This window comes from Coffea arabica, chromosome 1e, assembly GCF_036785885.1.
Source record: "Coffea arabica cultivar ET-39 chromosome 1e, Coffea Arabica ET-39 HiFi, whole genome shotgun sequence".
NCBI classification, from domain to species: Eukaryota; Viridiplantae; Streptophyta; class Magnoliopsida; order Gentianales; family Rubiaceae; genus Coffea; species Coffea arabica.
This window is the reverse complement of record NC_092311.1, coordinates 41,851,871-41,864,844: the sequence shown is the minus strand read 5'-3', so window position 1 is coordinate 41,864,844 and position 12,974 is coordinate 41,851,871. Positions and strand designations below refer to the sequence as shown.

The window sequence follows — 12,974 nt, the reverse complement described above, 5'->3', positions numbered from 1 at the left end:
TAACAATGAAAACTTTATATGAAATTCATTCATCATAAATATTATGCATTTAGTACTAGTTGCTACAATACTAAAGCCACTGTGCCTAATTTTGGCATAAACATTTCTTTGCCACTTTTTGTACCTCTAAATTTAGCCCGCTATGGATCATCCATCTTTCTCTGCCTCAATTTTTATAAACATTTCTTTGCTACTTTTTGTACCTCTAAATTTAGCCCGCTATGGATCATCCATCTTTCTCTGCCTCAATTTTTATCTCATTCTCTTGCAAACTAACAAGTGTTCATACTAACCTAACTCATCCTAATCCTTCTAAACCTTTCAAACCTCAGTTAATTCAATGATGTAAGCAAACTAACTACAGTCAGTTAGTTTAATTATAAGAGCAATTATTTTAATGATAAAAGCAAACTATAGTTAACGACGGTGTTCATGATAAGGGATAAACAAAAAATATTGCTCACTAACACTTGTTACCTTGTTTCCTTATTATTTACTTGTTCCCTTGTTTCCTTATTATTTGATTTGATTAATGTAGTTTTTAGAGAGTGCTTAAATTATTAGTAGTGTTTCAAAGTTCAAATAGGGAAAAAAAACCCTAGTCTCCCCTTTGGTCTTTAGTCTCTCATAGTTGTCACCAAACTTGTCATATGTCTTCTTCTTAATTGATAAATTTCCCAGTCTCAACTTTCAACTAAACATTTTCTGTCCCATTTTGATTCATAACTAATCCCACAATTTCTACTATCCCACCCATAGTTATTAAACCCGACCTGGCCCGACGGTCGAACCGGTCAGACCGGTGAACCGAGCATTGGACCGGGCTGGTTTTGAGTTAGATTGTTTAAGCAATCAATCCGTTGATTAGTCAACAGACCAACGGTCCGACCGGATTAAACCGAAAACCAAGCCGATTTTGTCTACGAACCGGGTTTCGGAGAAAAAATTTATGGCTTCGATGAAATTCGAACATTGGATGTCTGGGCATTGCAACAACGCGGATACCACCAGGCTACTTCACAATATTGTGCTAAGGTTTCTTACTTATAATATATAAACCTTTTTTCAATTTTATCTTTTTTTATTTCTCTAAAACAAATTTATTTGGAATCTTTTAATAAAAATTTATAACCCCCAAACTCTATAAGTTATAAAATAGACTTAAAAAATAACATATTACATAATTCATTTTAAAGATAAATATTATTTTTAATAATTTTTTGCACTTAAAACTTATAAATAAGTTAGATAATTACACTGAATATAGATAAAATTTTATACTTAAAATTTGGTGTATTACTAAATAACTTTATATTTTATTGATTCTTATATGAATTAATTATTTTATAGCAAATTAAATTATATGAGTATTTGCTATGACATTATTTATTATAATTTATATCATATATCTTATATTTAAAATTATGAAATATAATATTTAAATATATTTAGTGACCCACCGGTTCAACCACTCACCCATTGGTTGAACCAATAATCCGTTGACCCACCTTATTCGCCGGGTTCCCTCCCGAGTTGGGTTTAATAACTATGATCCCACCATCCCACCTTGATTGATATAGGTAAAAACTTCAATGTTACCTTGTTTCCTCATATTAGTGAGGAGTTTTTTTGTTTATCTTTTTTTTTGGTTGCCTGCCACGGTATCCAGGGCTTTGCCCTGACTAATCCGTTGGTCGACCCGGGTCGCACACCTGGCTGTGGTGGGTGAGTCTCCCAACAAGGGTAGCTGCATACGCCAGGTTTCGAACCCGAGACCTGCTTAAGCGGAACCAAGCTGCTTACCACTTGGCCCAACCCCAGTTGATTTTTTGTTTATCTTTACTACAAGAAAATTAGTCTTCGACGACTTTTTTCAATGACAACAGATAGTCATCATAGAAGGTAAGACTTTACTCATGACATCTCACCTCATCACAATTGCCTGACTGAGCCAACTAGTCAGTGACGGCTTTGATATGTCGTCACAAGTATATTCCCACAAACAAACAATTGGAAAGCAGGAGACTACAATCAGTGACAACACATTGTTGTCATTATAAAATTCGTTTTTTCATATTTTTTTAATATATTTTAGTGAAACTATATTGCCATTATGATAAAAAAAAATATTAATTTTTTTGTCAAAACAATAAATGAATAATATTGTATGAGTAGAATCTATACTTAAAACAAAATTAAAACAAAAAAAAGTTTCATAAAATTTTTGTGCAGAAGTGGCGGACAAAGCAAAAGCAAATTTTTGTTCAAAACAAGGCAAAGTAGGAGTGGCGGACAAAAACCAACCTCTCTTTGCCTCAAAACCTCTCAGCTCATTCTCTGAACTCTCTCTACCCGAAACAACAAATCTAGCTCACTCTCTCGGTAGCTCACTCTCTTAGCAGCTTACTCAGACTCACACCGTGGCTTGGTTCTTCTCTCTCTCTTTCCCCCCTATTTCTTCCAAACTTGTTTTACAAATATTTTGCCCTACTCTTGCATTTCTTATTTTTTAGAAATTTGTGTCCAAATTCTTTCTGAATCTTTTAATTTTGGGTGCAATCACTTTTATATGGTTGTTTACACGAATAATTTCTTGATTCCCCAAATTTTAGAGTTCTACAAGTCAAATTTAGTTTTAATTGAGTTTTATCTTACGAAGTTCATATTCTTGTAACAATTTATAAACTAGTCATCGAAGTTGTCAAAATCGTAACTACAAGAGTTATACTTTTAAATACTCAAATTACAAGTAGAAACTAGTAGCTAGGATTGGATTAGTAGTCACAAATTCTTAATTTTGTACACTACTGTAGCAAAGATAAAAAAGAATAGATGTTTAGAACACAGGTCATATCCAGTCAAGATTGATTAAAATCAAGAGCTTAGAAATTGGGTAGCAGTTTTATGAAGGTCTAAGTTACTTTGTCATTTTCCACTTTTTAGCTGGGGGAAGCATCAGCAAGTCAGGAGTTTGGACTCTATTTGTTATCCTTTATCCTTTTAACTTGATCCAAGATAAAATAATATCATTCGGTCAGTCCATACCCAATATAATACAATCCCATCTTGTCGCTTTCTAACATCCATGTCGAGAAATATGAAAATATTGATTGCTGAATAATATATTGGATAATAGGTTATTAATAAGTTAATTTAAACATTTTTAGGTACGAGTGTAATCTATGGTCCAGTATCATTGGACCAACTCAGGATTTGAGGTTATAATCCTGTATTTCCAGGATCAATCCATACCATTCTATTGTTGCTCAATTGGTTTAGAAGATATTGAGCAAGAAACATTTGCGTTGACATAAAAATTTTGATAGGGTAAAACAAGTATTAAGAAATTTTGATAAGGTAAGACAATAGGCACCATCACCTGCAATAGTAAGAATCTTTTATGGTTGATTGTCTTGAGGATACTGAGAAGTGAGATCCATTGGAATAATATCTTGCTGATCCTTACTTGTTTAGTCACTTTGGTGAAGGAATAACAGAAGAAATGTTCTCTAGTTACAAGAAATGGACTTAGAGTGCATGTACTATGTATTTTCTCCTCCAAATACTCATATCTCACTCATTTCTCACTGTTTGCAGCATTCAAAACACTTTCACATAAGCTTGGGATTCACTGCAGAATCTTAAGATCATTCTAAGCTCAAGCTGCACTTTTTCTTACTGGTAAATATATGTGCTACTTTATTTGTGAGTATGCTGCAATTATAGGACTTGTAAGTGCTCGTACACTTATGTGCTTTTATGTATGGGAGATTTGTAGATGACATGTGTGACTTTGGTGAAATGCGTTTTTATTTTGTTGGATTTCCATTGTTGCTATGGGAGATTTGTTACTGAAATGCTTGACTTCGGTGAAAATGTGTTTTTACTTTATTGGACTTCCATGGCTGTTGTTTGGGCAATTTAATTTTGCATACATAGAACTTCTATTTTCAAAATAATATTATGGATGTATTCTTTTTGTTAGGATAAATGGCAGCAAAAAAGATGGATAACAGCTGGATATCAATTAAGAACTACCTAGACCCCAAATATTTAGACGAAGTAGATGAATTTCTTAAGTTTGCTTTTCTAGGCAAGGATCCCAATTTTAGACTCCCATGTCCTTGCAAAATATGTAATAACTTTGATGACCAGACATTGAAAGTCATGGCCGACCGCCTGTGTGAAGGAATAGTGGATAGTTATACTAGGTGGATATATCATAGTGAAAGTTTTGAATGTGATGATAAGGAGAATGATATAGATACAAATGAGGAAGATAGTGACCCTGATGATATTGAGGAGCTGTTAAATGACGTAGGAGTTACTAACTTTGGGGAGAATTGGAGACATGGGGCAGAACATGATAAGGATTCTTGTGGTAAGGAAGAAGGAGAAGCAAGTAGGTTCCTTAGATTATTATCTAAAACTGAAAAAAGTCTATATCCAGGTTGTGAAAAGTACTCAAAATTGTCCTTTGTTGTCCATATCCTCCACCTAAAGACAATGAATCACTGGACTTGTAATTCTGTTGATATGCTATTCAAATTCTTGAGTAGTGTATTTTCCATGGCATCAATTCTTAGTTCGTATTATGAGGCAAAAAATTTCATCTGTGAGTTAGGGCTCAAATGTGAAAAAATCCATGCTTGTGAAAATGATTGTGTACTTTATCGAAAAGAAAATGAAGGCTTAGATCATCACCTGAATGAAAAATGTAAAGCACCTCGGTACAAATCTCCAAATTCTAAGGTTCCTAGAAAGGTGTTGTGCTTGCAAAGACTCTTTATAAACAAGGAGATTGCTCGTGATATGAGGTGGCACAAGGAGAGGTGAGTAGACAGTGACAACATGATGAGACACCCTGCAGATTCATTAGCTTGGAAAGATTTTGATAAAAATCATAAGTCTTTTGCGGAAGATCCTCGAAATGTGAGACTTGGGCTTGCAAGTGATGCGTTTAATCCATTTGGAAACATGAATAATTCATACAGCATATGGCCTATAATCCTCGTTCCTTATAATTTGCCACTCTGGAAATACTTGAAAGATCCTTTTTTTCTTCTATTAACCATGATTATTCTTGGTCCTAAAGCCCCGAAAAATGATATTCATGTATTCTTTAGACCATTAGTTGATGAGTTGAAAGACTTTTTTTTCACTGGTGTGGGGACATATGATGCCTTCACGGGAGAGAAGTTCATACTACATGCAGCGCTTTTGTGGACAATAAATGATTTTCTAGCCTATGGCTATTTGTCAGGGTGGAGTACAAAGGGGTACAAAGCATGTCCTATGTGTTTAGATGAGACTAGTAGTTTATATTTGAGTAACGGTCACAAATTGTGTTACATGGGACATCGTCGTTTTTTGCCTAATGATCATAAATGGTGTCAAGAAAAGAAGCCATTTAATGGAGAGTGAGAACTTAGGCAACCTCCTATGACTCTGTCCGGTGAAGAAATCCTCAAAAAACTGCTTGGTATTGACCACGCTGAGTTTGGCAACACTCATGATTTGCTTCAACAGAAGAAGGGAAAACGCGTGCAAAGCACTTCAAACTGGAAGAAGAAGAACATATTCTTTGAACTTCCATATATTGGAGTACCAACAAAATAAGACACAATTCAGACATTATGTATATTGTGAATACATTAATGAGTATCCCTTCAAAAACTAGGGACACTTGGCAGGCTAGGGAGGATTTGAAAGAGTTGGGATTGAGAGAAGAATTGCATCTACAACCTAGAGGGGGTACTCCTAAAGTTATGCCACCAGTATGTTACACTTTATCACGTGTAGAGAAAATTTTTTTTTGCCAATTTCTGAGCTCTATCAAGTTTCCGGATGGCTTTGCCTCAAATACACCCCGATGTGTTAAGATAGTTGAGTGTCAACTTTTAGGGATGAAAAGCCTTGACTGTCATGTGTTTTTACAACGGCTTCTTCCTCTAGCAATTAGAGGAATGTTGCCAAAAGATGTATCCCAAGTTTTAGTGGAGATCAGCAATTTTTTTAGAAAAATTTGTTCCAGAACTCTGTACTTAGATGAGTTAGAAATGCAAGGGAAAAATATTGTTCTAATGGAAAAAATTTTCCCTCTGAATTTCTTTGATGTCATGGTGCATTTAATGGTCCATTTACCTGTTGAAACTAAGATTGCTGGACCAACACAATACCGATGGATGTTTCCATTTGAGAGGTATTATTCCCTGTAATATTTAACACTATATGTTCCCACTTCCTTAAATCTCTTAATTGTTAACAACTTCGACTGGATTTTCTAATAGAAAAATGGGCCAATACAAGTCCTATGTTCGTAATAGGGCTAGGCCGGAAGGCTGTATTGCAGAGCGGTACTTGGATGATGAATGTCTTATATTCATTTCTAGGTATTTGCACAACGTTCCCACCAAATTTAATCGAAGGGAACGAAATGCAGAAAGGTTTGAAGGTATTGGAAAATTATCTTTGTTTTCTGTCATGGCTCGGCCTTTTGGGGCAGCAACATATAGCTACTTTAGTGAGTCCGATTTGCTGAAAATACGCCTATTTATCTTGAAGAATTGTGAAGAAGTAGATGATTATATGAGGTAAAAGTATACTTTGATACTAAATCTCTTAGACTTAGTACAATTAGTGTTTTATTTGTCTTATTCAAAACATAGTTATAGCATGTACATAAGTGAGCTACTGTTGAATCGGTAGCATAGAGAATATCTTGAAAAGCAGAATGTAGGAAATGTTCAGCAACAGCAAGACTTAGAGTTTCCAAAATGGTTTGAAGAGCGTATAAGTATACAATATACATCTTGAAACTTATGACTTTCAATTAATTCATAGTTGAACTAAATATTAAAACTTCTTAATTGGTTGGCTAGGTAACCTATATGCATACACGTGGGAGATATAGTGATGAATTCTTGTCATTGGCTAAAGGACCTGATTTTCGGGTGCATACATTTGCTGGTTGTAATGTCAATGGGTTTAGGTTTCATACCAAAGCCCGTGAAAGAGAAAAATAAATGTAGAACAATGGCATTATGGTCAAGAGGGATCATGTTAATAACGAGATAAACTTCTATGGCGTAATTACTGATATAGTAGAAGTTGAATACTCATCTACTCAAAATTGAGTAATTTTGTTTAAATGTGATTGGTGAGACTTAAGAAATAGTTTCGGAATCAAATTAGACAAACAATGTAACATTACTAGCATCAATATGTCAAGAACATGGTATCTGGGCCAGCTGTATGTATTAGGCTCCCAAGCTGAACAAGTGTTTTATGTTAAGGACTTGAAGTTTGGAGCTAATTGGCATGTTGTAGAGACAGCGAGTCCCCGTTCATCCTATGATGTTCTTGAGAAACATGAAAATGATTCTCAGGACAGTGAAGAGGCTTATCAAGAGGAGTATCGTGAAGATCTATGTGGTGTACAAGAAAACATCGAATTGGCCAGCTGAAGAAGAGGAGATCTACTAGCTGAAGTAATGATTGAAGCTGCTGTCTGTGAATCGACTTCTAGGCATGCTAGGCTGATGGACGACATTTTTATTGATAATGATGAAATTGAGCAGTGTTCAAGTCCTGAGGATGAAAATGAAAAAATTCTTGATAGTGATGACTATGAATCTGATTAAATAATTTTGTAATCTAATATTCTGGATTACCTTTTTATTGTAGTTTGTTGTTTATGGGTTTATAACTTTTTTGTGAATGTTTTTTGCTTTGTAGTGTCATGGCTGAAATATGTAGTTGTGTAAATGAATATAATTTGGTTCTAATCTAACATGATATAACTCTAGCTTTTGGGCTGTTTGAATTGTGTAATTGTGTAGGTAGATGGCTGGGCCGGGAAAAAAAGGGAAAATCTCTTGTATGACCAATTCGACAGTCCGATGATCAGGCTGGAGCATTGCAATCTGAAGCTAATACAAGCACCCAAGTAATGAAATTTGCCAAACCAAGTGTACTTTTCATCATGAGCAGTTTACAATTTCATAAACCAAATTTTTCTGTGGCTGTAGCAAGTTGCACTTCAACATAGTGTATCTACAAATACAAGCAATGTCAATGGTCTAAACATACCAAAAAGATCTTCTTGGATCCGTTTATTTGATGAGCCTGAGGTAACTCCTTGTATGTTAAATATCTGACTTGGTTAAACATACATATAGTGACTGAACTTTTGGCTGACTATTTGATTAAACAGTGAATAACTCATTGTATTATAGGTTCCTGAAGCATCGAATGGTACGAAAAATGGAAGAAGATGTGCAAATATCCAAGCTGATGGTAAGGAGACCGCTACAAAAACTTTAGCTAATGGGATGGCATTACCCACATCTATTGGGATGCAAACTGATAGTACTCCTTCCTCACAAAATGTTGGATCCAATCAGTCCATTGGTTACGAAAGTAATGAAACTGGAAATAGCAGGGATCTTGATTCAAATGGAAATGGTATGTTAAATCTGTCCAAAATTGTGCTACATATTAAATAAATGATGTAAGCTTTTTGAGTCTAGTGCTATAAAGCGTTATTTACTTTGCGATTGTTAGACCAAGTGAATGCGCAGAGTAAAAGGGTATTTACTCGTAACATTGCATTGTCAAATATAAAGAAGGCTGGGCAAAAGGTGCATGTTCAAGTTTCAGAAATGAGTGAAAGATTCATTGGAGAAGGTGCTTAATGATACATTTCAGAAGCAAGTTGTGTGATTCGGAAATATGGCAAATGGAAAGGCCCCAAATGGTCTCGACTCTCTAAAGAAGATAGAGAACAAATGCTGAAAATTGCTAATGTAAGTTGACATGTCCTTTGGTTATTTTTCTATTTAACTGGTTAGCAAATTAAGTTAGCCATTTTTCTGTTTTTATCTGGTTGTGATCTAAATTCTATTATTGTGCAGAATAGCTTTACTCATGATGAAGGAGATCATGTCAAACAAGCTTTGGTTAAGCAGTTCAATTCGCAACACCGAAGTCGACGATATACTTTTCACATGATTTTTAGGACATTCGAGACAAAAGAGGGAAGCTCTTGCAAACCGTCCACCATATGTGGAAGAATCTGACTGGATTTACCTATGTGACTACTTTTATAGTTCAGAATTTAAGGTATGTGCCATATATATTTGATAATTTCCAATAATCCATGTCTTTGGTATACTGATCAGAGCTAGAATTCACGAATGCAGGCAATAAGTGAGTGAAATAAGACGAATAGATCCAAGCAAAAACCTGCTCACACAGCTGGGACAAAATCTTTTCTCCGTCATAAGGCCGATAGGGTAAGTAAATATGCTAAACATGTGTTTTAGGGTGAGCTGTTGGGTTTATTAACTACTTATGCAAACAGGAAGTAAAAGAGGGAAGGATAGTTGGACCAATAGAGCTTTGTCACATGACGCACTTTAGCGGGAAGAAGAATGCTATGGTTGATGACATATCAGCTAAAAACTCAGTAAGAAAAATGCTAATCTCAACTTCACTCTCATTATTTCAGATCTCCTATTCATATATTAGCTTTGAAAATCTATTTTTGTAGAGGAAGATGAAAGAGATGTAGTTGGAATCTCAAGCTAGTGGTGCAAGTAGGACTGAGGAAGACATATGCATTGAAGTTACTGGGCACATAACTGGATATGTGCGTGGTCATGGCCCCTCCAAAGCTAGCTTAATAGTACAGAAGATTGCAGAGATTCAAGAGTTCAAGAAGAGAGCAGAACAAGCTGAGAAACGCTCAGTTGAGTTGGAAATTCAAGTTCAATCTCAACAACAACTTATGCAAAGGCTTGAGCTCCAACAAACTGAAATCAAAACCAGCAAACTGAAATGCAGGATCTCCTTAAGGCTTTAAGAGCCAAATTGCAATCTAGGAAGTAGGGCAATGAAGTTCATTGGACAATCTTTGATGGTAAAGCATCTTGCTCTTTGATAGTTGCATTCTTTTACATCTATTTTGGTTACAATGCCACGGACAACCTTAAACTCCAGTGAGATTATAATCCAGTTGTACTTTTTTTTGGCTTGTGCTGCTATTGGAGTTTTTTTTGCTTCCAGCTATTTTCTTTGTCATGTTAGATTCTTAATGGGCTTACTTCATAATGCACCTCTGTTGATTGAAGCTTGAATGGGGATTGGATTTGATTTGTTAAGGATAGTGGGGGAGTGACATAATAGATAGTAGTTTCAGGCTGTTGCTTCTGCATCTTTTGAATTTGTAGCCCCTGTGTCTCCGCTGCGTCTCTAGCAACTGACCAGTTAGATAAACGGCTGCAGAATCTCTTTTACTTTTGATGGTTTTCTGGGCTTTAAAGACAAAATTGAGGGGATTTGAGGAATCCTTTTTGGTAAACCTTGGCACCGAAACATGCAAAAATCCAAACTGGTTTCCCCATGTTGATTCAGTGTTTGGTTCCACCATTTCCTCAACAGGCTTATAGCCAGCAATATTTCTAGTATTCAGTAGCACTAATGCAGTTGAATTTGCATTGGTCTTCCCTTGGTTCATCGCTTGCTTATACAGTCGAGTACCCAGAAATATTACTCCACATAGCACATCATTTATGGACTGCCCCAAAAAAAAAATGAAATTTTGTACTAATATATTAGCCATGGTTGTTAAAGGTACTTTTTAAACATTTATATCTACATGTTTAATCCGTGTATGTGTTTGTTATCTCAGTAATCCTTCTACATTAGTAGTAGAATTTTGAATCCTTTATTTACGTTGCAACAAATTCTTTTGAAATCAAGATTTCATAATTACAACTAAGTTCCAACATAATAGTTTATGTGAATGCCAATTGACTAAAGGCTCAAAATGGTTCTAATTTCGTGATTAATTGCCTTAAAATTGGAGTTCAATTTTCTACATCCCATTACACATAATTGATAGGACTAATAGGAGAAGCAATGTTTTGAAACTTAGTTAGAGTTTTCTGTCGGGGCTTGTTGTTAGGTCCTTAGCTATATTGGGTTTTTTCTTTTTCCCCAGAAACGTTAGCTATATTGGGTTGTTAATGTACTCCATTCTTTGAGTCTAAGTTTGCATCTTCTTTACTGTTTTGCTCATCTTCTTATATCCTACTTGCTTTGCTAATTTATTGCAGATTTGTCCATTGAATTGCTGTTTTTGGATGATCATGAATTATGACTGGGCTGATGAATATTAGAGAATATGGCTTTGACTGGAAGACATTGGAGAGGCTAGTAGCTTTTGCTCATGCCGTGCTTCACTTTAGGACTTTTCTTGTTTTTTGGACTGAACTTCTTTTTGTAAAGTTACATTGTTTAGATGCCATATTTGGATCGTGATGTAAACCTTGAATTTGACATTTGTGTACTAAAAATGATATTTTGCCAAGGAATTTGTAATGTTGTAATCGGTTTTGCTTGTTTAAGTGTCCAAGTTTAGTATTTCTACTTATTTTATGTGAGTGATTCCAACTGCAAAATTGTGTATTTATTAGCGATTGACAAAATCAAATATCTCTATTGACAAAATGAAGTTGTCACAGAACAAGAAGGTGACAAGAGAAACTCCTCTGTGATAATAAAATTTCGTCACTGACTGAAAACTTAATAGTGATGAAAAATGTTGTCACTAATTTGGTAATATAACAGACAACAATCTACTGTTACCCTGTCCAAGTATTTCTGACAACATAGCAAGGTCGTCAATAAAACTGCAACTCCACTATCGTCACTGAAAATGGTATATCACTGACGACTTTTTAACTCGTCACTGTTGACTTTTACCGATGGATATATACTGATGACCTAGTGACGACTTAGATCTGGTTAATAATTTATTTCTGATAACTTGTTTCTATTCTGTGACGAGAACATGTTTTCATTGAAGACCAATTTTCTTGCAGTGAATTAATTTTGTTACCTTGTTTCCTTGGATTAGTGAGGAATTTTTTTTTGTTTATCTTTTTATATGAACAAACTAAGGTTTTGTTTATCCTTTTTTTTTGTTTTCTTGTTTATCTTCAGTTAGAGTGAGTTATATTAGTACGGACACTTATTAGTCTAAGGGAAGGATATGAAATGAGACGGGGGGTGAGACAAAGGAGTTGTTGGATACTTATACTCACTATAAGTGTTCGACTAATGCTCAAACATTACCAACAAAATAACTACATCAAAACTGGTTCTAGAGAGGTTGTTGAAGAAACTTATTCAAGACGTCCTTGTGGACACTGACCGTAAATCTGTTTATGGTCGCCTGCTTCTGGAGTCTTTGGTTTCCCAATTTGTCCTTTAAGAATTTCCAACTCCTTCTTGCCCTCTAAGTCTATCAGAGCTGGCAAAGAAGGTGGTTCGTGGATTCAAAACTGGTTTTGGTGTCACCCAAACAAAGCTAAGGCATGTTGATTTCAATAAAGAAGTTAGGAGGATTGTAAACACCTCTTGTTTTACAAACAATAACGACAGGATCTATCTCTTACAGGGGGGAGACGCCTAAATGCAGAGTAATAGTTTCTCCCTTTTTTTTTTTTTGCAAAGTTGTAAAGGACACTGAGACACATAAAAATAAATGTGGCATGTTACTAATTTTGGTGTTGTAGGGCTTTGAGGCAAGTTGAGAAGCTTAGGTGGGAAATCGATGCACTTGAACGGGTGAGAGACTCAATTCAGGTACATGGTTTTCTGTTGCTCTTTTTTGTCCATATTGTTTACTTACTTTTCTTTATTCTTGACAACAAATTCCCCACTCTAGACACTCACTTTTCTTTATTCTAACAAATTCTCTACTCCAGGCTGAGCAAAGACAAATTCCAGAGCAATAAAGGTATGCACGAATATCACTCAAAAATGTACCATTGTTTGTTTCCATAACAATAAGTTGCATGTCTATCTCCAACTTCGAAATGCACATCTTTCACTTCAGACATCTAAATACCGCAACATAAAATACCTTTATTTGAATGGTAGTAAGACATGAATCACTTATAGTT

General features: G+C 35.2%; 1 long non-coding RNA gene across 4 annotated transcripts; it reads left to right on the top strand.

Moving 5' to 3' along the window:
- Positions 1 to 2,223: 2,223 nt before the first annotated feature.
- On the top strand, positions 2,224 to 11,419 carry LOC113704033 (uncharacterized). Of its 4 annotated transcripts, none has more exons than XR_003451564.2 (11): positions 2,224 to 2,428; positions 3,598 to 3,681; positions 7,842 to 7,948; positions 8,031 to 8,132; positions 8,238 to 8,466; positions 8,566 to 8,807; positions 8,921 to 9,123; positions 9,204 to 9,296; positions 9,365 to 9,469; positions 9,554 to 9,922; positions 11,121 to 11,419. It is a non-coding gene; the product is annotated as an uncharacterized lncRNA (long non-coding RNA). The 4 variants fall into 4 exon arrangements; XR_003451559.2 differs by having other exon boundaries at positions 8,916 to 9,123; XR_003451560.2 differs by having other exon boundaries at positions 8,216 to 8,466; positions 8,916 to 9,123.
- Positions 11,420 to 12,974: the final 1,555 nt, after the last annotated feature.